At 38.6% G+C, this 22,367-nt stretch overlaps 1 long non-coding RNA gene across 1 annotated transcript; it reads right to left on the reverse strand.

Moving 5' to 3' along the window:
• Positions 1-1,198: 1,198 nt before the first annotated feature.
• LOC141572145 (uncharacterized) lies at positions 1,199-18,983 on the reverse strand. Its single transcript, XR_012497320.1, has 3 exons — positions 18,629-18,983; positions 7,865-7,995; positions 1,199-1,775 (listed from the first exon to the last, which is right to left on the reverse strand). It is a non-coding gene; the product is annotated as an uncharacterized LOC141572145 (long non-coding RNA).
• Between the last annotated feature and the right edge of the window lie 3,384 nt (positions 18,984-22,367).

Genomic DNA, 22,367 nt, shown 5'->3' on the forward strand with positions numbered 1-22,367 from the left:
CCATTTTTCATCCCCTGCAGTAGTGTATGAGACTTCCAATTTCTCCACATCCTCACCAACATTTTTTGTTTTCTGACTTTTTGATTCTAGCCATCCTTATAGGTGTGAGGCGATATCTCATTGTGGTTTTGATTTGTATTTCCTTAATAACTAATAATGATGAGCATCTTTGCATGTGTTTACTGGCCATTTGCAAGCTATGGATTCCTATAAAATACCTCTTGTTGATGCTTCAGGAGACCTTATATCACCAGAGATAGTCTGAGAGCAGACCCAGATCCTGCTTCCCGTGAGTCTGAGAAAATCCAGTTTATACAATTTGGCCCCTGTAAGGTGCAGACACTAGCCATGTTCTTAGTGTTATTCCAATCAAGGGTAACTAGAAGAACAGGATGGCACATCTTGAGTTCAAGAAGGCTCCTCTTTAACTCCCGTTTCCACATATGCCTCTTTCATTTCTATGAAAACTCTATATTCCAGTGCCTTCCAGAGAGCCCAATTACCATAATTTGGGTTTTCTCAAATTCTGCTGCCTTGATATCTTTTTCATGTGTGTTAGCCCTCCCAGTGCAAAGTCTTCAAGGATATGGAACAATTATACCCTTCGCGTTGCACCTGGAAGTAATCTGTGCATACTAACTGAGAAGGTCAAAGTCTTACCACATCTCAAGAAGGAGATTCTTCAACTAGCCAAAGCAGTTTAAATCAGATTTGTAAACTTGAACAAGTTGATTCACTTCCATTTTCTCATTGGTCAAATGAGATTCATAATCTCTAATTTATAGAGCTCTTGTGAGTAGTAAATGAGTTGTATATAATGTATTTGGCACAGTGCTAGACAAATAATAAGCACTGGAAAAAAGGCATAATATATGCCTTTTATTTTATGTGTGTGTGTGTGTGTGTTTGTGTGTACAGAGGGTGCAACAAAATGTATACACATTTTAAGAAAGGAAAACTGTATTAAAATTATAATACTCACTATATACCAATAACAAAAGATAAGTACAAGTCACGTTTGACTTCTGCAGTTACAAGAGATGATCAAAGTGGTTACCATCAACGTCCAGACACTTCTGATTACGGCGAACTACTGCTTGAGCAACGCTGACCAAAGTGTCCACTTGTATACATTTTTTTGGCATCCCTGGTATATATACACATATATACATATGTGTGTGTGTGTGTGTATATATATATATATATATATATATATATATATATATCTTAATAACAAATATGTATATCAATTTATGCCTATTTTAAATCAGTATCCTGAAATTGTCTGTGGGTTGACGCTCCAACTTCATAGGGCCAGTGGTGCACAGCAGGACTCAGATAGAGGCTGCCTCAGAATACAATTTGCCTGGCAGTTGGGAAATAAGAGAAAGGGATTCCAGAGCCACAGGGACCCAATGACAAGGCTGAATTAGCAGAGGAACTTCCATTTTTTAAAGCTCAAGCTGAATGAGTAGAGGCAAAAGGCAGAAGGAACTGAGCATCCAGGGAAGCGCCAAGCCACGTGCCCTCCCGACATGACGTTGCCCATTCCATCAGTGCTCCTGGGGTTCATCTCTTTAAGCCTCAGAAGAAGAATCAAAACAAAGTTCTCCTGCTCTGAAGAGAAGAGCCGCATCTCAGACAACGAACTGAAGCATCCTCCAGAGATGTAATCTGTCATCTTCCATATTCTTCACCACGGTTTTAGAACACATGCTCCTGACAGCGACTGGGTAGCGGTCCAGAGATTCGGGAGAGTGGTCACTTGCTGCCATCTATAGGTAGAACATTAAAAGTGACCTAAGTGGAAATGAAAATTTCTCACATCCATTACTTCAATTTAAATGTAATTCTACGGAAAGCACAAAATAAATTTTTCGTTTACTCATTGATATTCCTAATATGAATAAATATAAGAAGGAATATTTAGGATATCTGGCAACCCTATAATAAATATCATCAGATCTGCCTGAGAAGAGTGATTGGCAGTTTATGCTCTTGGTTTGAAAAATAAATTGATTCTGATTTGTGCAGCCCTCCACAGCCTTTAACTGGGAGAAAGCTAAAAAACAGAGATCAAATTAGACTAAGGGATTTTTAATAACAAAAATTGTAATTGTTTTAACTAAAAATTAAGCTCATCATACCTATTATAGCAAAGGTCTATTTGTCATGGTTACCATGGAATTAGGATTGTAGCAATTATTTGAAAAAAAGCAATTTCTCTCCACAACTAAACACTTCTGCATACAGACAAGATAATGGACTTTAATGAGAGAAGCACAATTGTGTCCTGAAATATTTATACCAGCTTTGCAAATAAGTATAAAACATTTACCCGGTTTTCCCTCCAAACACATCTTTCAAAAGGAGAGAAAATCTCTAACTCACCAAAAATACAAACAACAAAAGAAGTTATTTTGACTTACCTGGTCTGCCAATTTTAGGCAAATTGAAAATTCTGGGGTAGGGAAATAGAACAGGAAAATGGAAAGTAGCAATTTTAGTTAGGGAGATGGAAGTAGACACACTTGTGCACAAAATTGTTAAAGTATTCATAATATTTCTTGTTCATATTCCTATCTCCGAGCTAGATGTGAGATCTTTGAAAGCAGAAATAGTGTTTTATTTACCCTTGTATATTCCAAAGCTATTCCCAGTGCCTGAAGTTTAGACAATAAATGTTTGTGGTATCTAAGCAACAAACATTTATTTTGCATCGACTGTGTACCAATCACTGTTCCAGGTGCTTATTCTAGGCACTGTTAGAGGCAGAAGGAAGGAAGGAAGGAAGGAAGGAAGGAAGGAAGGAAGGAAGGAAGGAAGGAAGGAAGGAAAGAAGGAATTATCGTGGGTTTTGAAAAGATGGGTGGTAACTTTAGCAATGCAGTATAATATAAAACAGGAGAAATAGAATCTTGTAGAGCAGATAAGCTGACAAGGTTGTTTTATTTGGCTAATGTTTGCTATGGTGTGTAGCCTGCATTAATAAGAAGATGTAATGCACAAAGGCTAAATTTTGGTGGGGTATGTTGACTAAATTCAAGCAGATCAGTTGATTATTTCCAGCTGAGAAAGTCAACATCCCCTTTAGGGGTAAAAATAGATTCTCATCTATTTTGTTTATAACTCTGTCTCTATTACTTACAACAGCTCTTGGCCCACAGGGCTCAATAAACATCTATGAATGAATATTAATATCATACTCTCCTACTAGAGGCCATGTCTGGCATACTTGTGAAAATGAGGCCTTCAGAGAGATGGAATGGTCCTCCCAAAGAGGACCATTGTTAATAGTTTAGCAAGACACAATTTGAATTCCAACTGGTATACAAATGCTTGATTTCTGAGGTCCTAAGATTAGTCTTCCAGCCAGACCATGGTATACTGCTCAGACCTCAGATTCCAGTCCTACGGACACTGGCAAATAAACCTACACTAAGAAACAAGTATAGTGAATCCACAGCATCCTCACCCGCCTTTGCTGCAGAGCCTTACTCTGGCGACCTTCTGTCTGAGGCCATCTGAAGGGTTCCATCATAATCACTGAATTACATAACCCAACTATCCAAATGAGACTGCGCTTCCATCTGTTAAGGGCCACCAGAGCCCCCGTGCAAAGAATTTCAATTTAAGGAGCTTTATGTCCCATCTGGAGCAAGAGGATTCATTCCTGTACAAGAGGAAATGATCATTGCAATTTTAACCTGGTTTTAATGGAAATGACTAAATTCAAATTTTAAAATGTAAATGATGTTTCAATATTGTATGTGTCAGCTCACTGAGAGGGAATGATCTTGCTAACAATTATTTTCAAAGTCGCATTTTCACAGCAGTATAAGTGCATTAAAAATAAACCATATAAACAAGAATTCTCATTGTAGCATTGTTTGTAAGAGGAGAAAACTTGAAACTAATCCAAATGTCTATCAAAGGAGATGAAATAAAGAAATTGTGTTATGTTCATACCATTCAGCTATGAAAAAGAATGAAGTAGATAGATCTACATGGGCGAATGTGACACAACATTTAACATTTACTAATAAATGAGAAATAAGAGGCAAAAAGCTATGCATGTTTGTAATACAACAATAACAGTAATAAATATCAGTATATGCATGTCAAAAATCTGAAAGAATATACAACAAACTATAGACAGTAACTACTCTAGGAAATAGTGTTGTGCAGTAATTTTATTTTCAATCTTATTCATCTCTGCATCCTGTAAAATGTTTACAATCATCACATATTACTTCTATAATTTAAAAAACTGCTTCCATCTCATTTTAAATATAAATAGGTATAATAAATTTAAAATTAATAAACTGAAAGTTTAAAAATGAGTTTATACATAAACTGAATATATCCTTTTAGAAAGTTACCCTGTGCCACAAGCTTTGTGTGTGTTTATATTCTTTTGTCCTGTAATTTTTAATACAGAAAACCTTTATTCATAGAGGTGTTTATTACAGTTCTATTGTAATAGCAGAAAACTGGAACCAACCCAAGTAGTTAACGGAGGAATAGTTAAATAAACTGCCATTCTCAATAAATATTATGCAGCCATTTAATAAGAAGTGTTAAGTACACTATGAAATAGCATGAAATGGTCGTTATAATGTTAAGGGTAAATGGCAAGATATAAAATTATATATTCAAATGTGTGCAGTAAGATCTCTCAAGGGAAAATAAATGAAAGAAATTTACCAGAACTAAGAATAACATTGTTTAGACGGTAGCACTCTTGTTTACTTTTTTCCTTACACATTTTCATATTTTCCCGTTTTCTAATTAACCATTCACTACATTTGTAATGGAAAATAATGCAATCCCTGCTCTTGATGGGATATTAAAGATAGCCTGGCATTTAAATATATTCACATTTTTTTACTTCATTCAGCTCTTGGGTTCATTTTAAGGAAAAGCAAGTTCTAATCCTACACTGCCCCTAACTTGCTCAGTGCTCTGGAGCAAACCCCCAACCTCTTCACTCAATAACTGTAAAATTAGACTATTTCATTAGGCTAAGTGAGAAATTAAATAGCTTATGAAAAATGGAATTCCCACAAAAGGAGATCTATTCTTCTAGATTAAGCTCAACATCGCTGCTGAGCAACTAGATTGCTGGAGGGATCCACCAACCAACAGCAAAGTTGAGTTTCAGTCACAGTTCAGACACTCAGTGAATATTCTTTCTGCCAGTTATTTAATCCCTCCATTTTTTAACTTTTTCACTTATGAAATAACTGGGTTGAACTAGAATCTGAATTTTAGACTTAGAATTTTCCTAAAATAGAGGGAATTGGAAGTAGCTACTGTGTGCCAGAAAAATATTAGAGAGATGTTATTACCTGTAATTGATGTGTAAAGAGATGAATAGACAAAAAGGATATAAAAGTTGACCAAGGTGACTGAGCTACCTAGGATTCAGTCCCAGTCTGAGTCTTTCTGTTTAAGATTTTGTAGGTTAGGGTAGTGCAGATGCCGAGGGCAGGATAATTTGTCCAAGGTGCATAGCACGTTAGGAGCTAGAGTTAGGGCCAGAACTCAGGGCTCTCGATGCCAGTCATAGATTTACTTTACTTTGTTTTCTATTTTTTTAAACTCAGATGCAGATCTGAGTTACTTATAGTCCTCTAGTCATACTTCATTATCATCAATTATCAGTATTGCCTGGTCTTTTTTAATTTAATTTTTCTCTTTTGTTGCCTATCCTCACTGTAAGTTGCCTTCTGGGAGTCTTTCTGAATCTGATATTGCAGTTCACTAATTTGTTCTTCAACTATATACTTTCTATGTATCCTATCTGTTGAGTTTAATATTTTAAACCTTTTTAAAAAATATAATCAGGATATCCAATATATTCTCCTTTATACCTTCTTGTCCTGCATCATATTACAAATATCCTATCATTGAAGTTTTGTCTTGTGCTTATTTGTAAATTCTTGTTCTATTTAATTATTTCAAATTCCTGCAGTGACAGGAAAGTCAGGATAGGATAGGATGTGCTGCAGTAACAAGTAATTCTGGAAATTTCCGTGACTAACACAAACAAAGCTTTATTTCTCACTCACAGGCAACTTTCCATGCTTTTCTCCAACCATGACCCAGGCTGCTTCCACATTGCAATTTCACCATTTTGGAGTTCTTCACTCGAAGTCAAAAACAATAAGGGGGGAAAAACATGGAGAACTTGTATTCATTAGCTAGAACTAGTCACTTGGCCTTAACACAACTGCAAGGAAGGCTGGAAGATGATAGATGAGAAACAGACATTTGGTGAGCACCAGTTATTTCCACTACCAGGGTGGCTTGCTCAGTTTGCCGTCTCTCTCTTTTATTGTGTTGTGTCCCTCAGGTGTCTGTGAGCTCACTTTCCCCTGGGAGTTCATTGTTCCCTACCCCCATGTTGGCTAAAAATGTATGCCTGTGGGAGGGGCCAAGTCTAGGCCCTAACAGTTGTCATTTTTGTTAGATTTAATGAGGGGAAGTATGTGGCTCAGGACAGAGTACAAAGTCCCCTGCATCACAATCTGAGTTTGACCACCAGCCCCACACACAGAGCCCTGCCCCTCAGGTAAGCTTTTAATTCTCTGCCCCAAGCATTGTTCTTCAAGATAAATTTTCCCAAGAGTAATCACCTACTGTAGCTCAGGGTGTGGTGGGAAAGAAAGAGAGGAAGGAATGTTGGTGGACCTGTGAGCTGGCTCCACTGCCTCCCTGATATTCTCCCTACCCCATGTCCATAGCACAGGACAGATGCTGAAGCTGCTGTCGTCCCACAAGGCCATAGGACAGGGGTGAAAAAAGAAGAGGTGTGTTCAAAGTCTCAAACTGTTGAACGCAAACTTCCTTCCCCTAGCAGTTTACAACCTTCTTTTCTCTGCCTGGGGATTTCCTGTTCTTCACTTCTCAGATTCACATGCTGCTTTAATTTCTCAGGGATCCCCCAGGGTAAGGCTGGGGCGGGGAGGGAGCAGGGGCCTTTCCTAGGTCCCTGGCTTGTCAGACTCCACACTGCAGAGCATTTCTGCTGCAGCATTTATAATGCCTCCTTGGAAATGGTTAAGATCCCTAAGATAGTGAGCTTTCCCAAAGAACACAGAACTACTTCTTTCAAAATATGCAGGTCTCATGAGTGTGGCCCAAAGTGTACATTATCACTCTTGCACGAAGCCTGAACTCGCACACCCTCTTTTCTCCAATTATTGTTCATATCTGGACAGTACTTAGAAGAATCGGATAAAAGGTCAAACATGAAGGTCATAAAGTGGCTAGATTTTCTAGTTTGTATCCTGCATGGAAGTTGACTTTTATGAGCATAATTAAACACCAGGAAGCAACTAGATGAGATAATACTGTCAGCATTTTTTGTTACCAGGGGAAAGTATGTATATTTTGCTTACAACAAGTGCTTAAAATATAATAAATATAAACATTTCAATCCTAAAAGTATAACCTAAATGGCAATTAAAAAGAAATCCTTATTTCTCCAACCACTTAATTGAAACACAACATACCATCAGAAAAGGGGAAAGGTAAAATTACTTTTTATTTATTTGCCCAACATCCCCACTGTAACTTATGCTTTGGTTGCCTACTTCAAAATCATCCTCTATCTGTTTTTCCCTTACCTACCTCAAATTATAGAGGATGCAAACCTCAGACATTTGCTTCGCCAACCTACCTTATAGCCCAGGTTGCTAAACAACCCAGTTCTGGCCTAAGACTTGTAAGAGAGACCTCCTTGGAGGAGCAAGGATTATAAACCTAATAATGGACCACTCCTAAGAAGAAAGATCTTTGCCACCCTGCCCTTCCCCTCTCTTCCACTGCTTCCTACCTTCACATGTAGTCACGATACCTGAGCTGTTGTATGATCTGGCAACCAGGAAGCAGCAGTTTAGCAGGAAGAAGCCACACAATTAGGATAGCAGAGCAGAATGATGGAAGGGTGTTCTGAAAGTGCTCTTGAGATGCTTGTCCCCAAACTTCCTGTGAATTAAGATAATGAAATGCTTTACAGCTTGAGCTGTATTGTTAGTATTATGTTTGTTAGTATTATGTTACTTGCAATCAAAAGTATTCCTAAGAATTAGCATATCTTCTTTGGGAAAAGGTCTTATTCAGGTCTTTTGCTCATTTTTTAATTGGGTTATTTGGGTTTTTGTTAGAGTTGTATGAATTCATCATATATTTTGGGTATTAATCCCTTATCAGATATATGGTTTGCAAATATTTTCTCTCATTCCATAGGGTGCTTTTTCATTTTGTTGATAGTTTCTTTCGCTGTGCAGAAGCTTTTTAGTTTGATGTAGTTCTACTTCGTTATGTTTGCTTTTGTTGCTTGTGCTTTTAGTGTCATATTAAAAAAGAATATTTCCAAGACTAATATCAAGGAGCTTGTCATTTATGTTTTCTTTTAGGAGATTTATGGTTTCCAGTCTTATGTGTAAGCCCTTAATCCATTTAGAGTTAATTTTTGTGAGTGGCGTAAAATAGTGGCCCAATTTCATCCTTTGGCATGTGAATATCCAATTTATTACCAAATTTATTAAAGAGACTATGTTTTCCCCACTGAGTACTCGTGGCTCCTTTGTCAAATATTAGTTGACTGAATATTCAGGGCTTTATTTCTGGGCTCTTGATTCTGTTTCATTGGTTTATATGTCTGTTTTTATTCTAGAACCATGTTATTTTAAGTATGATAACTTTGTAGTATAGTTTGAAATCAGGAAGTGTGATTCTTCCAGCTTTGTTCTTCTTTCTCAAAATTTCATTGGCTATTTGAGGTCTTTTGCGGTTCCATACAGGTTGTTTTTTCTATTTCTGTGAAAAATTCCTTTGGAATTTTGATAGGGATTACATTGGATCTGTGGATGACTTTGTTTTATTTCTTTTTCATATAGTTCATTGTTGGTGCATAGATATGCTATTGAATTTTTTTTTTTTTTTTGGTTCATTTTGTAAACTTCAACTTTACTGAATTTGTTTTTTAGTTTTAACAGTTTTTTGGTGGAATCTTTAACGTATTGTATATACAGTCATCCCTCACTATCCATGCGGGCTTGGTCTCAGGACCCCCTGCAGATACCAAAATCCACAGATGCTCATGTTCTTTATATAAAATGATGTAGTATCTGCATGTAACCTGAGTACATCCTCCCATATACTTTAAATTGCTATTCAGATTGCTATCTAGATTGCTTATAATACCTAATAAAATGTAAATGCTATGTAAACAGTTGTAATACCATATTGTCTAAAGAACAATGACAAGAAAAATTCTGTACATATTCAATACAGATGCAACCATTGTAGGTCTAGCTACATAGTACACATCAGCTTTTTTTTAAATATTTTTATCTATGGTTGGTCGAATCCACGGATGTGGACCACATGGACACAGAGTGCTGAGTGTAGAAGATCATGTCAGCACCAAACAGAGGGAATTTTACTTCTTCCTTTCTGATTTGGGTGACTTTTATTTCTTTTTCTTACCTGATTGCCCTGGCTAGGACTTCCAGGACTATGTTGAACAGGAGTGGTGAGAGTGGGTACCCTTGTCTTGCTTCTTCTTTTAGAAGAAAAGCTTTCAACTTTTCACCCTTAAGAATGATGTCAACTGCGTCTCTCATAACTGGCCTTTATTATGTTGAAGTATGTTTCTTCTATACCCAATTTGTTGAGAGTTTTTATCATAAAAGGATATTTTGCCAAATGCTTTCTCTGTGTCTATTGAAATAATTATATGATTTTTATCTTTCATTCTATTAATGTGATGTATCATATTTATTGATTTACATGTGTTGAACCATCCTTGAACCTCAGGGATAAATCCCACTAGATAATTGTGTATGATCCTTTTAATGTGCTATTGAATTTGGTTTGCTAGTATTTTGTTTAGGATTTTCGTGACTGTATTCATCAAAGATATTGTCCTGTACTTTACTTTTCTTGTAGTGTCTTTATCTAGCTTTGGTATCAAGGTAATGCTGGCCCCAGAAAATGAGTTTGGGACTGCTCCTTCCTCTTCAATTTTTCAGAAGAATTTGAGAAGGATTTGTGTTAACTCTTCTTTACATGTTTGGAAGAATTCACCACTGAAACGATCTGGTCCTGGACTTTTCTTTTTTGGGAGGAAGACAGCTCCATTATTTAGATGCTAGTTCAGTATATGCTTCAGAGTGCTTTAACTCCAGTAATTGCTAAGTTTTCACAAATTTTTAACTTCACTAACTATGCCTTGGCTGAAGTCATATTTAACACAGTTTGTCAATCCAAAATTGAATTTATAATTTAAACGACCACAAGGCTACACAAATTCCTGGCACAATGCATATAGGACCACTATTGTTAGCTAATGCCTCATCCCTGAATAGCTAACAGCTCTCTAAGAACCAAATAATCGCCTGGAAAGAAAGCAAGGGAGGGCAGGTACTAGAGATTCTAGAGGCTTCCATGACTACCCAAACAAACACTGGATCATATGTCTGCCTGGGAACACGGTAAGAATTTTCATTTTGTTCAAACTTATTGTTTCTTACCTTCTACTCATACTCCTAGGAAAATCCTCAAAGAGGGGCATAAGTGTATGTTTTTAATTACCTAAATTATTTCCTAAGTACCCTGACCTATTCTGCCACATACAATGCAAGCACTAGTCAGACATAATCTCTCGTGTCTTGCAAATGTTGCCAAATAACCTGAGATTTCAAAACCTGAGGCTTAAAAACATACCAACCGCAATGGACATGTACAATGGTAAATATTTGTATTTTCATTCAGTTACTGGGTCTGTAGTTAAAGTCAACAAAACAGGCTGCCTGTTGGAAAGGAAGCTGTAAAGTTAAAACAGGTTTCACATATTTTTAGCAATGTAGTAACTCCAAAAGGAATCTAAAGAAATAGACAATGGGTTTATAAAATGGGTCACAGTGGTTGAAACTTTATCTGATATTCTTTGTTTTTGGTTTTTCAACTACTAAGGATTGTACAAATATCATTCTTCAGATTAGTGATATTATTACATCTTTTTTATATATATAAATGGTGTTTATCCTCAGAGGATAGGTTCTTCAGTCACACTTAGTTTGAGTCGTGCCAAAGCAAAGATATGACTATGCAGTATATACAGATGAAATAAGTAGCTACATGTCCTATAACGTGAGGGTCATAGAAAAACTCTTTGGGAACAGAGTCTAAAACAGGGAGGCATGAAGTTGGTTCATTTGCAAGTACTCTCAGGAGATGCACCTGGAAAAAATGATAAAGGCAGGAAATGGGCAGAGGGAGAAGCTGCTTTGCAGTGCGGTTGTGACAGAGGCCGTAGCCCATCCTTCAAAGACCTCTGGAGCTGGCACGGCCCTTCAGATTGTCCCAAATTGAGGTAGAAGAATATCACAGACTGAACTGTGTCCCCCAAATTCATATATTGAAATCCTAACCCCCATCGCCTTAGAATGTAACTGTATTTGGAGATAGGGCCTTTAAAGGGTTAATTAATGTTAGATGAGGTCATATGAGTGGGTCCCGATCCAACAGGACTGATGTCCTTATAAGAAGAGGAAGAGACACCAGAGATGCGCACACAGAGAAGACTATGTGAGGACACAGCAAGAAAGCATCCGTCTGCAAGGTAAGAGGGGCCTCAAAGGAACCAACCCTGCTAACACCTTGATCTTGGACTTTCAGCCTCCAGAGCTGTGAGCAAATAAATTCTTGTTGTTTAAGTCATCCACTGCGACATAATCACCATGAGGACAAGGAAATAATTCACATTTCTCTTCACTGGGCACAACACCTATGGCCGCCTGAGCAGACGACTACAGACAACCAGGCTACTATTTGTCAAACTGGTCCTCCACTCCTGCCTGAAATTCCATCCTCATGAATTCCTTTATATAATCAGCAATTTAATTCACTCGTTCACCAAATCACCATCATCACCATCACCATCATCACCACCATCACCGTTATCATCATAACCATCACCTTCTCTCTGTCAGGCACTAACAGTACGATAGTGAGCATGTTAGCCATGGTTCCCGCCCCTTGAAGAATACAGACAAAAAAGTAATTATGATAAGGTGGAAAGGGCAACGATATAGGATGAACAGTGTACCATGGAAGTGCTGATGTGGGGCACTTAACTAGACTTGGGTGGACACGGAGGGCTTCCAGATGAGTAGGAGAGCTTAGGCTGAGAAGGGGAAGGAATAATCTAGGAATAAAGAACAGCATGTGCAAAGGATGTGAGAACTGATGGTGTATTAAGTAACAGAAGGGTGGAACTTAGGGTGAAAGGAAACAAAATGGTAAAAGAAGAAGCTGAGGGATTATACAGTGCTTGGGCCATCCCAGGAGTTTGGATGCTACATGAAGACTATGGTGAGGCTCTGAGGGGTCTAAAGCAAAGGGATGAAATAAAATCTTTTTGCAGAGAATCATCTGGCTGTAAAATGGATTAGATAGAAAATGGAGAAAAGATTAGATAGAAGATGGATTACAGATTGAGAATGAATTAGATGGAAGATGGATTGCAGGTGGAAAATGGATTTGAGAGGATGAGTGATGAAGCAAGGAGACCATCCCAGCACTTATGCAGTAAATCAGTTGAGAAAGCATGGTAGCCTCTCGTACGGAAATTGCTGTGAGGACATAAAGAACCCTTCCAATCTGAGGCACAACTAGAGGCAGAAATCAAGAAGACTTTGTAATTGACTGACCATCAGTGGTAAAGCAAAGGAAGAGTCATTTGGAAAAGTAGGAGGATGGTGGTACCCTTCCCAGAGAAAGGATTAAAATACAAAGTAAACTATTGCCCCATTAACTGCCATCATCACATTCAAACCCTGCACATTATATGTGAAAGTATTTGCAAATATGTCACCCCACTGAGATATAATCACCTTGAGGGCAAGGAAATAATTCACATTTCTCTTCTCTGGGCACACCTCCTACTGCTTGATATACGTACTAGTAAAAACATAGACTCTCAGGTCAAGCAGACCTGGGTTCAAATTCCAATACCACAAATCATTAACTATGTGAGTTTGGGGCAAGTGGTTTTATTAGGTTGATGCAAAAGTAATTGCAGTTTTTGCAATTATTTTTAACCTTTTAAACTGCAATTACTTTTGCACCAACCTAATATTTCTCTGAGCCTCAGTTTCCTCATCTGTGAAATGGAGTCACTAACATCTACCTTACTGGGTTGCTGTGGGGATTAGTGATTATTACGGATTAGTGTATATGCTAAATTTAACATATGTATTCATTCATTCATTCATTCACTCACTTTTAAGCACCTGTTATGTGCCAGGTATTGTTCTAGGCTTGAGGATTCAGGAGGTACATTCCAGTAAGTGGGAGACAGACAATAAACAATAAGCCTATAAACAAGATAATTTCAGACGGTGATTAGTATTACGAAAACAACAAAACAGGGAGAGATAATATAAAGTAGGAGTCCGATTAGGGGATAGGATCCGATTAGAGGATCTTAGATAAGATCATCATGGAAGGCTTCTCGGACCAAAGTACATTCAGCTGACACTGAATGACAAGCAGGAGAAAAAGCATTTTCAGGTAGAGGAAATAGCAAGTGCAAAGGTCCTGAAGTCTGCACTCACTAATTATTAGTCCCTTTCTTACTTTCTTCCTCTTATTGAAGTGAATAAAATCACTCAATTTGTTACAAATTCAATCTCAAGATTCCCTAGCGATAAGGGCCCTAGCGATAGGCCCTTTCTCTTCAGCTATTAATATTTTGTGGCAGCAATTCTCAGACTTGCCTGGACACTATTAGGGAACAGCTTCTAATTTAGCATGAGATGGGCCTAGACTTTTACCTTATTCATAAGCTCCACACCTGATTCCAAAATTTGAGAAACACTGTGTTATACATAGGGCTGTGAGCCCCAATTTAGAAATGTAGTATATTACCTATAAATGTCCTTCTTGGAGTTTGAAATTTGATTCTTTGTTTCCTTCATAGCTCTCCAGCCAAATTCAGAGTTAGATAAAGACTTAATTATGAAGCGAGTTAGCTCTGCTCCAAGTTAGAAGAAGAAATGTGGCCGCGTTTTGGGCACCATTTAATTGGAGGTGAATATTAACATATTGGAGAAAATCCAAAGAGCAATTAAGGAGGGAAAAGAACTAGCAAAATCATAAAACCAGGAAGTGTTATTTCCAAAAGCTGAACATACTCTGGTCCATAACGATAGGGAGAAAAATGAAATGTCCACAGGGGGATTTATAAATGCCAAGAACAAATGCTTCAGAGGAGAAAAATGTTTCATTTCTCAAGTATAAGCTTCTTGTTTTACACAGATAAAATTTGAAGTTACAAATGAAGGAAATACTTACATCAGTCATGAAAATGTAATTTATAAAATAGAAACATAACTATTGTGTTAGAGAGACTACTCGTACATTATTTTCTGAAATAGGTATGTTTTTGAAAAGATGTGATTATATCACTTCAAAACAGAGAGGAAGAGACCAGGAATGAGGGAGTGGAGCATCTTCCTAAAGAGGCCAAACAAGAAGGGAAGGAGAGAGGAAGGAGGAGGAGAGAAATGATCAATGCCCTTTCCTAGGGATCCAGACGCGTTTAGCTGGGTGGGACTAGCAGCTCCCTGAAAAATGAGGTCAATGGCACTGAGAGAGGTAAAGTTAAAAGGAAGGGGCCGCAGCAGCACAGGGTCATATGGAGTTAGCAGAAGGAGAAAGCCTCCAGAGCAGTGTAATGTGGCACTTGGGAGCAGTGGCTACAGAGGGACAGGGAGGCAGGGCAGACGGTCTCCACAGTGACCTGAGCACCAGGGGCCAGGTACTGCCAGGAAGGAGAGGCAGTCATGAGGTGTCCCAGAGATTCACACACACGCCCAACATGCGCACACACGCGCACACACACACACACCACTTGCTCACACACATACAACATACTCATACATACATGCCCCATATGCACATACATACACACTCACACACGTGCTCACACATATTTTCACATTTAGCCGGAAGGAGGAATTTCAAGGTGTTGCTAGCCAGAAGTAGCTGGACTACTTATAGCCTCAAATTCATTATTTGTCCCTTTTTTCTGTTACTACTATGAATATTTAAGTGGGAAACCAAAGAAACACCTATTATTGTAGAAACTATACTTTAAGGGAATAAATCATGACCCAATCAGAAATGCATTACCATCTCAATTTTAATTAATCTCCAACTAGCAAGGATCCTGAAGTCTTTAAAAGACTCTCCCACAACAAGCCAAACCACAGCCTGTCCCTAGCAGAGAATAAATGGTAGTGCTATTTGTGCTGGGGGGGTGGGGGGTGGGCGGGCAGCAGGCGTCCTTCTGTGGCTGTAATTAAAGGAGCAGTGTAGTCAGGACCAGAATTACCCTGTGTAGTCAGGACCAGAATTACCCTGTGAATCAGACACATCTGCAGGTTAGGAAGCTGATCCTGTGATAACTTTGGATAACAGGAAAAGTTTAAAAAAAAAAAATGTATTTTTATTTTATCACTGTAAATCTTTCTGTGAAGTTAAGGTCCTTGTTATGATGTGAATAATACTGCCGTTCCCAGAAATATCTACTGAGGGACTCTATGTATTATTCCCTGGGAATCTCTGCCCTTCTGGAGCTTATGTTATATGGGGGTGGGGGAGAAGAGGAGGGAGACAAAAATCAAATGGATAAGAAAAATACACACTATGTCAGATAGTGGTAAGCTCTGTGATTAACAAAATAATAATACGTTAGATAAAAGAATCCAGACAACCACCTCAGCTCTTCCTTCTGAGTGGTTTTCCATCTTCTTGAGGTATATCTTTTAGAAATTCTTTTAGTGGTGATGTGTTGGTGATAAATTCTCAGTGTTTATTTATCAGAACTGTCTGTATTTCAGCCTTTTTGAGGAACAGTTTTGCTAAGAATGTAGTTCTAGGTTGATAATTATTTTCCTTCGGCACTTTAAATATGTTGTTTCCCTCTTTTCTGATTTCGGTTTTGCTCTTGATACTTCCACTATCAGTCTATTTTCATTCTTTTCTGTGTAATTATTGTTTCCTCTCTACCTATTTTAAGAATTTTGCATTGTCTTTGATGTCTTGCAATTTTATTACCATATGTCTAGTTGCACATTTCCTTTTTTTTTTTTTTTTTTTTAAAGATTTTATTGGGGAAGGGGAACAGGGCTTTATTGGGGAACAGTGTGTACTTCCAGGACTTTTTTTTTTCCCAAGTCAAGTTGTTGTCCTTTCAATCTCCCATTCAGCATCAAGTTGTCCTTTCAGTCTTAGTTGTGGAGGACGCAGCTCAGCTCCAGGTCCAGTTGCCGTTGCTAGTTGCAGGGGGCGCAGCCCACCATCCCTTGCGGGATTCGAGGAATCGAACTGGCAATCTTGTGGTTGAGAGCCCGCGCTCCAACCCACTGAGCCATCTGGGAGCTAGCGGCAGCTCAGCTCAAGGTGCCGTGTTCAATCTTAGTTGCAGGGAGCACTGCCCACCATCCCTCGTGGGATTCAAAGAATTGAACTGGCAACCCTATGGTTGAGAGCCCACGGGCCCATGTGGGAATCGAACTGGCAGCCTTTGGAGTTAGGAACATAGAGCTCTAACCGCCTGAGCCACTGGGCCGGCCCATGCATATTTCCTTTTATTTATCATTCCCAGAAATTTGTCTTTTTGATGAAACAGCTTTTAACTTTGTTAAATTCTTTATTGTTTCATTTTCTGTTACATTGTTCTTCTCTCCTGAATTTTACCTTGCTAACTTTTCAGCTTTTCTTTTTGTCTAAAAATGTGTCATGTAATATCTCTGCAGCTGCATCCTTTAAGTGTAATATGTAATATTATTATCATTCTATTTTTAACATTTTTTAATTTTCATTGTGCTTTTTTCTTTAATCCACAAGGTCCTTAGAAATGTGTTTTTAAAATTTCTAAACACATGGAATTTTTAGTTTTCCTTGTTGATTTCTAACTTAATTTAGCTGTGGTCAGAAAATGTGACCATTGAAATTTGTCGAGATGGACTTTATGGCCCATTCATGATCAATTTTTGTACATGTTCCATGTGTTCTTACAAAAAAAAAAATCTATTCTCCAATGTTTTTGATGCAAGGGTTTATAATATGTCATAATATGATATTGTTCGTAATATTTTTGAAATCTTCTATGTTCTTATTGAATTACCATCTTTTGACCTTCAGTAATTGAAAAGTGTGCTAAAATATCTCACTATGAAGTTAGATTTGTCTATTTCTTCTAATGTTTTTTTTTCCTTTACTTATTAAAGGCTGTGTTATAAAGTACACACAAGTTATTTCTTTCTGATAAATTTAATGTTTATCATGACGAAGTGACCCTCTTTATGTCTAGTAATGTTTTCTGTCTTAAGCTGTAGTTTTTCTGGTGTTAATATAGTTACAACAGCTTTCTTTGTGTTAGTCCTGGAATCCAGCCTCTAGAAGTATTGACTACACGATAGTGATTGTCCAGCGGTGGTCCCTAAACAAACTCTTTTAAGGATTCTCAGCTCACTCAGAACAAATGTGGAGAAGACTTATCCTTCTCAGTAACTGACAATGACTTTGCGCCCACTCCCCCCCAGCCCCCCAGCCCCACCCCCGTGCCCTAGGAGCGGGAGGAGAAGAATTTGAAAGCTAGTAATTAACAGTGTTTCAGAATCTCAGGTAATTTCAGTCCAGGTGAGTAAACTGTAGTTTCATACAGCCATGAACATGTGTCATTTGGGGTCACTGTCCAGGTGGAGCCCCTCTGGGGTGGGGTGTGGCCTGCCCACTCCTGCCATCACCAGTGACTCACCTGCGCTGCACCTCACGTGATCCTGGTCTCACATCCCTTCCTACGGGTCCCGGCTGCTGGTGACCAGTGGCTGATGCTAGCTTTGTCCTGTGAGTCTTGGGTGGGTTTCGAGTGCCCATTGGCATTTACTCCACTAACTACGAAGGGGTGGGACCCCATGGAGTGACCTCAGCATCCTCGCTGGTGCTCAAGTCTAACAGAGATTCTGGTCCACGTGAAATGCCAGAATTTCCACCGGGATGGCCGCTTCTCTGAGACAAGGGGCCAGTACTCCCCTTGCCCTGCCCTTGATGTGCCTCTGCGTGTCGCCAAGTCCCTCCCCACCCACGCAGAGTGCTAAGTTCTGCCTCACCTCAATTCTCAATTCTAGAGAGGGGTACTCATTAACTTTTTGCATGGATAGGACAAACAGATGGATGCTCCCTTCTTCATACTAGGAAGGGCAAAGGGAAGGAATAGTTGCCTCCTCATTAATTCTGTTCTCAAAAAAAAAAGAAAAGAAAAAAGAAAATCCACCTGCTCTCTCCTCCACCATGCTTTATCTCTTTCCCTCTAACTCTGTCCCTCAATATCTCTCTCTCTCTCTCTCTCTCTCTCTCTCTCTCTCTCTCTCACACACACACACACACACACACACACACGCACACACAGACAACACAAACCGTTTTTTCCTCCAATTCTTTGCCTCACCAGGAAAAAGTCACTGTTTATTAGTCAGTTCTGGCTGCCAAAACAAAGTACCACAGACTGGGGGACTTAAACAGCAAAAAATTGTGTTCTCACAGTTCTGAAGGCTGGAAGTCCCAGATCAACATGTCACTAGAGTTGGTTTCTTCAGAGCTGCCTCTGCCTTGGCTGCCTCCTTCCTGTGTCCTCTTGCGTTCTTTCCTCTGTGCATAAGCACCCCTTATGTTGTCGCCACAGCAAACACATCAAGCCCTACTATTCACAAATATTGGTGTGAAACTCCATCTTAACTGCTCCACATGGGTGCCATAAGCTTGTCTCCAGTGGTTGTTTGTAAAACAAAATGTGGAGGTTTGGGTGGAAACAAACCTTTCCCTTACAACAGACATAACTTCCAGTCATGCAAAAAGAGTGAGCCACACATACAGACAGGAGGTTAAAAAGTGCCTGGAATCACTCTCACCAAAAGCAAAGAAAAAAATGAAAGCAGAAGTCAATGGTGCTCGAGCTGGCTGAGCCCCAAGACCTCACTTTGAATAACACTGCCTCTTTGGACATTTTTCTTTCACTGCCTAAGGCTCCCTGGAAACTATTAATGAAAATTGGAGGTGGGGTTTGTTTCAGGAAGCATTTCACCAAAGTAAAACTCAGCAACTTTAGCTGTCCCCCAATCCGTTCCTCCTGAGTATCTCTTCACTACTTTTTACTTCTTGTTGAACTTCTGGAACAAAACAGAATTATGAGCTTCCCTTTATACCTACCAGAACACCATAACTTAATAGGGTTTGTTTCCTCTTTATCCTGATTGAGTCTATTAAAGCACAATAAATGGCTGCGATGAGCCCATTTTCTGTGATCCCAATTAACTTCTGCATGGTGATGCATTTTCTAGCTCAATATATCTTGTGCTCTGTTTCTTTAACCACTGCCAAGAGCTACTGCCTTCCTTTACCCAGAGCTCCCCCAGGCAACTGATCTCAAGTAATTGGAATGCTCACATCTTACCAGTTAAAAGGAAAGGAATGTCTCACAACCATTAGGATGGCTACTATTAAAAACACAGAAAATAACAAAGTGTTGGCAAGGATATGGAGAAATCGGAACCTTGTACATTGTTGGTGGGAATGGAAAATGGAAAACAACATGGTGGTTCCTCAAAAAATTAAGAATAGAACTACCAGATGGTCCAGCAATTCCACTTTGGGTCTATACCTAAACAAACTTAAAGTAGAGATATTTGTACACCCATGTTCATAACAGCATTATTCACCATAGCCAAAAGGTGACAGCAACAAGCATCTAACAATAGATGAATTGATAAGCAAATATGTTATATACATACAATGGAATATTATTAGCCTTAAAAAGGAAGGAAATTCTGACTCATGCTACTAGATAGTTGGTGAAAAAGTAATTGTGGTTTAAAAGGTTAAAAATAAATGTGAAAACCACAATTACTTTTGCACCAACCTAATAGACACACCTCAAAGATATTATGCTGAGTGAAATAAGCCAGTCACAAAAGGACAAATACTGAGATTCCACTTACATGAGATACATACGAGTTTGGGCAATGAAGTTCACGAACTTTGTTGCAGTGATGTCGCTCACCTTTTTTAACATCAGAGGGATTATTCATTATGAATTTGTACTAACTGGACAAACAGTTAACCAAGTTTACTACTTGGAAGTGCTGAAAAGGCTGCATGAAAAAGTTAGACAACCTGAACTTTTCGCCAACAATTCATGGCTCTTGCAGCACGACAATGCACCAGCTCACATGGCACTGTCTGTGAGGGAGTTTTTAGCCAGTAAACAAATAACTGTATTGGAACACCCTCCCTACTCACCTGTTTTGGCCCCCAATGACTTATTTCTACCTGAAGATAAAGGAAATATTGAAAGGAAGACATTTTGATGACATTCAGGACATCAAGAGTAATACGACAGCAGCTCTGATGGCCATTCCAGAAAAAGAGTTCCGAAATTGCTTTGAAGCCTGGACGAGGTGTTGGCATCGGTACACAGCTTCCCAAGGGGAGTACTTCCCAAAGGGGGTGCAATATACACTGTGATATTCAGCAATGAGGTATGTAGCACTTTTTCTTGGATGAACTCGCGAACTTCATTGTTCGTAATCAAATTCATACAGACAGAAAGTAGAATGGTGGTTTCCAGGCTAGAGGAATGGGAGAAATGGGGAGTTACTGTTTAATGGGTAGAGAGTTTCAGTTTTGCAAGATAGAAAAGAGCCCTGGAGATGGATGGTAAGGATTGCACAACAATGTTAATGCACTTAGTGTCACTGAATCATACACTTAAAAATGGTTAAGATGGTAAATGTTATATTATGTGTATTTGTAGCACAATTTTTTAAATTAGAAAAAATCCATAAGTGAAGATGTAAATTTAAAAATAGAATATTTTTTTTTAAAGAGAAGGAATGAAGAATGAGAGTCAAGGTTAGGATGGGGGCCAGGAAAAGTGCCAGTATCTGTTAAGTATGTTATTGGTAATTTTTAAAAGTCAAATGATTTTTTCAGCATGCAACAAATTATCATTGTCAAAATGGCTGTGTCAAAATATTGATCACCCCTTTCATAGTTACACAGCAAAAATGGCATGTCACCCAAATATGCCTCTCCTAAAGGCCTCAAAATGAGACCAACCCTGTAGACACCTTCATCTTGGACTTCCAGCCTCCCGAACTGTGAGGAAATAAATTTCTATTGTTTAAGTCACCCAGTCTGTGGTACTTTTTATGGCAGCTCTAGAAAACTAATACACACCCCTTCCTCAACAACCTTGAAGAGTTACCCAACTTTTCAACAGAGGGTTAGTTTGGTACCCTAAACAGAATCTACTTACTAGTCTATGGCTGTACAGTTATGGTCACTAGATTGCCAGCAGCTCTGGGGACTGTCTGCTGACGTTGTCTGCTCAGGAACTTTGGGGCCTGTCTATTCCACCCACATCTTCCCTGTCACTTACCATGTCAAAATGCAAGCCCTACGGCCACATTATCTTCTCAAGTGGAAGCAGCTTATTATACTTCACTTCTGTCTTCCCAGATAGTGGAGTAGCCACCAGGAAAGTGGAAAGCAAGGGATTCTTAACTGTCTTCTCTTTTTGCTTAATCATCAAAGTTATGGCTTTTAGGTATTTGTTTTTCTTCCTTATTTTTAAATTTGTGTTTTATTTCTTTCCTGTTTTCCTTGTTTGGGAGCAGAGACTGTTGTTTATCAAAGACTTCTGTTGAATTAATTTGTATCCTCTTGAATCATCACTGAGTTCATGCATTTTCTAATAAATGGAGTAGAAACTAATATATATATATATATATATATATATATATATATATATATGCCTCTTCTAGTATCTCTGTCTTTTTAGTACAGACATTACATGAATATTACCTTCTCCAAAACCCACTTACATTTCAATTCTTTTATATCCAGCTAGATGGGATGCACTTACACTGCTGATCAGAGCAGCCATTTTAACATGGAGGGTGAGGGGAAGAGGTTTTGACCAGCTGTGTGTCAATTGAGTCAAAACATTACATCAAAATAAAGAAATGCTAAGGTGGTCAAACATATGGTGATGGAAGGAGAACTGACTCTGGGTGGTGAACACACAATGTGATATATAGATGATATATTATAGAATGGTACACTTGAAACCTATGTAATTTTACTAACCATTGTCACCCCAATACATTTTAATTTAGAAAAATGAAATGCTATTTTTATTGCTTATTAATATTTCACACAAACATCACTGACACTTAGCCCCACTCTGGCCTCACCCTATCTCTGAGCCTATCTCATTCCCT

This window comes from Rhinolophus sinicus, linkage group LG06 (assembly GCF_036562045.2).
Source record: "Rhinolophus sinicus isolate RSC01 linkage group LG06, ASM3656204v1, whole genome shotgun sequence".
In the NCBI taxonomy this organism is placed as follows: Eukaryota; Metazoa; Chordata; class Mammalia; order Chiroptera; family Rhinolophidae; genus Rhinolophus; species Rhinolophus sinicus.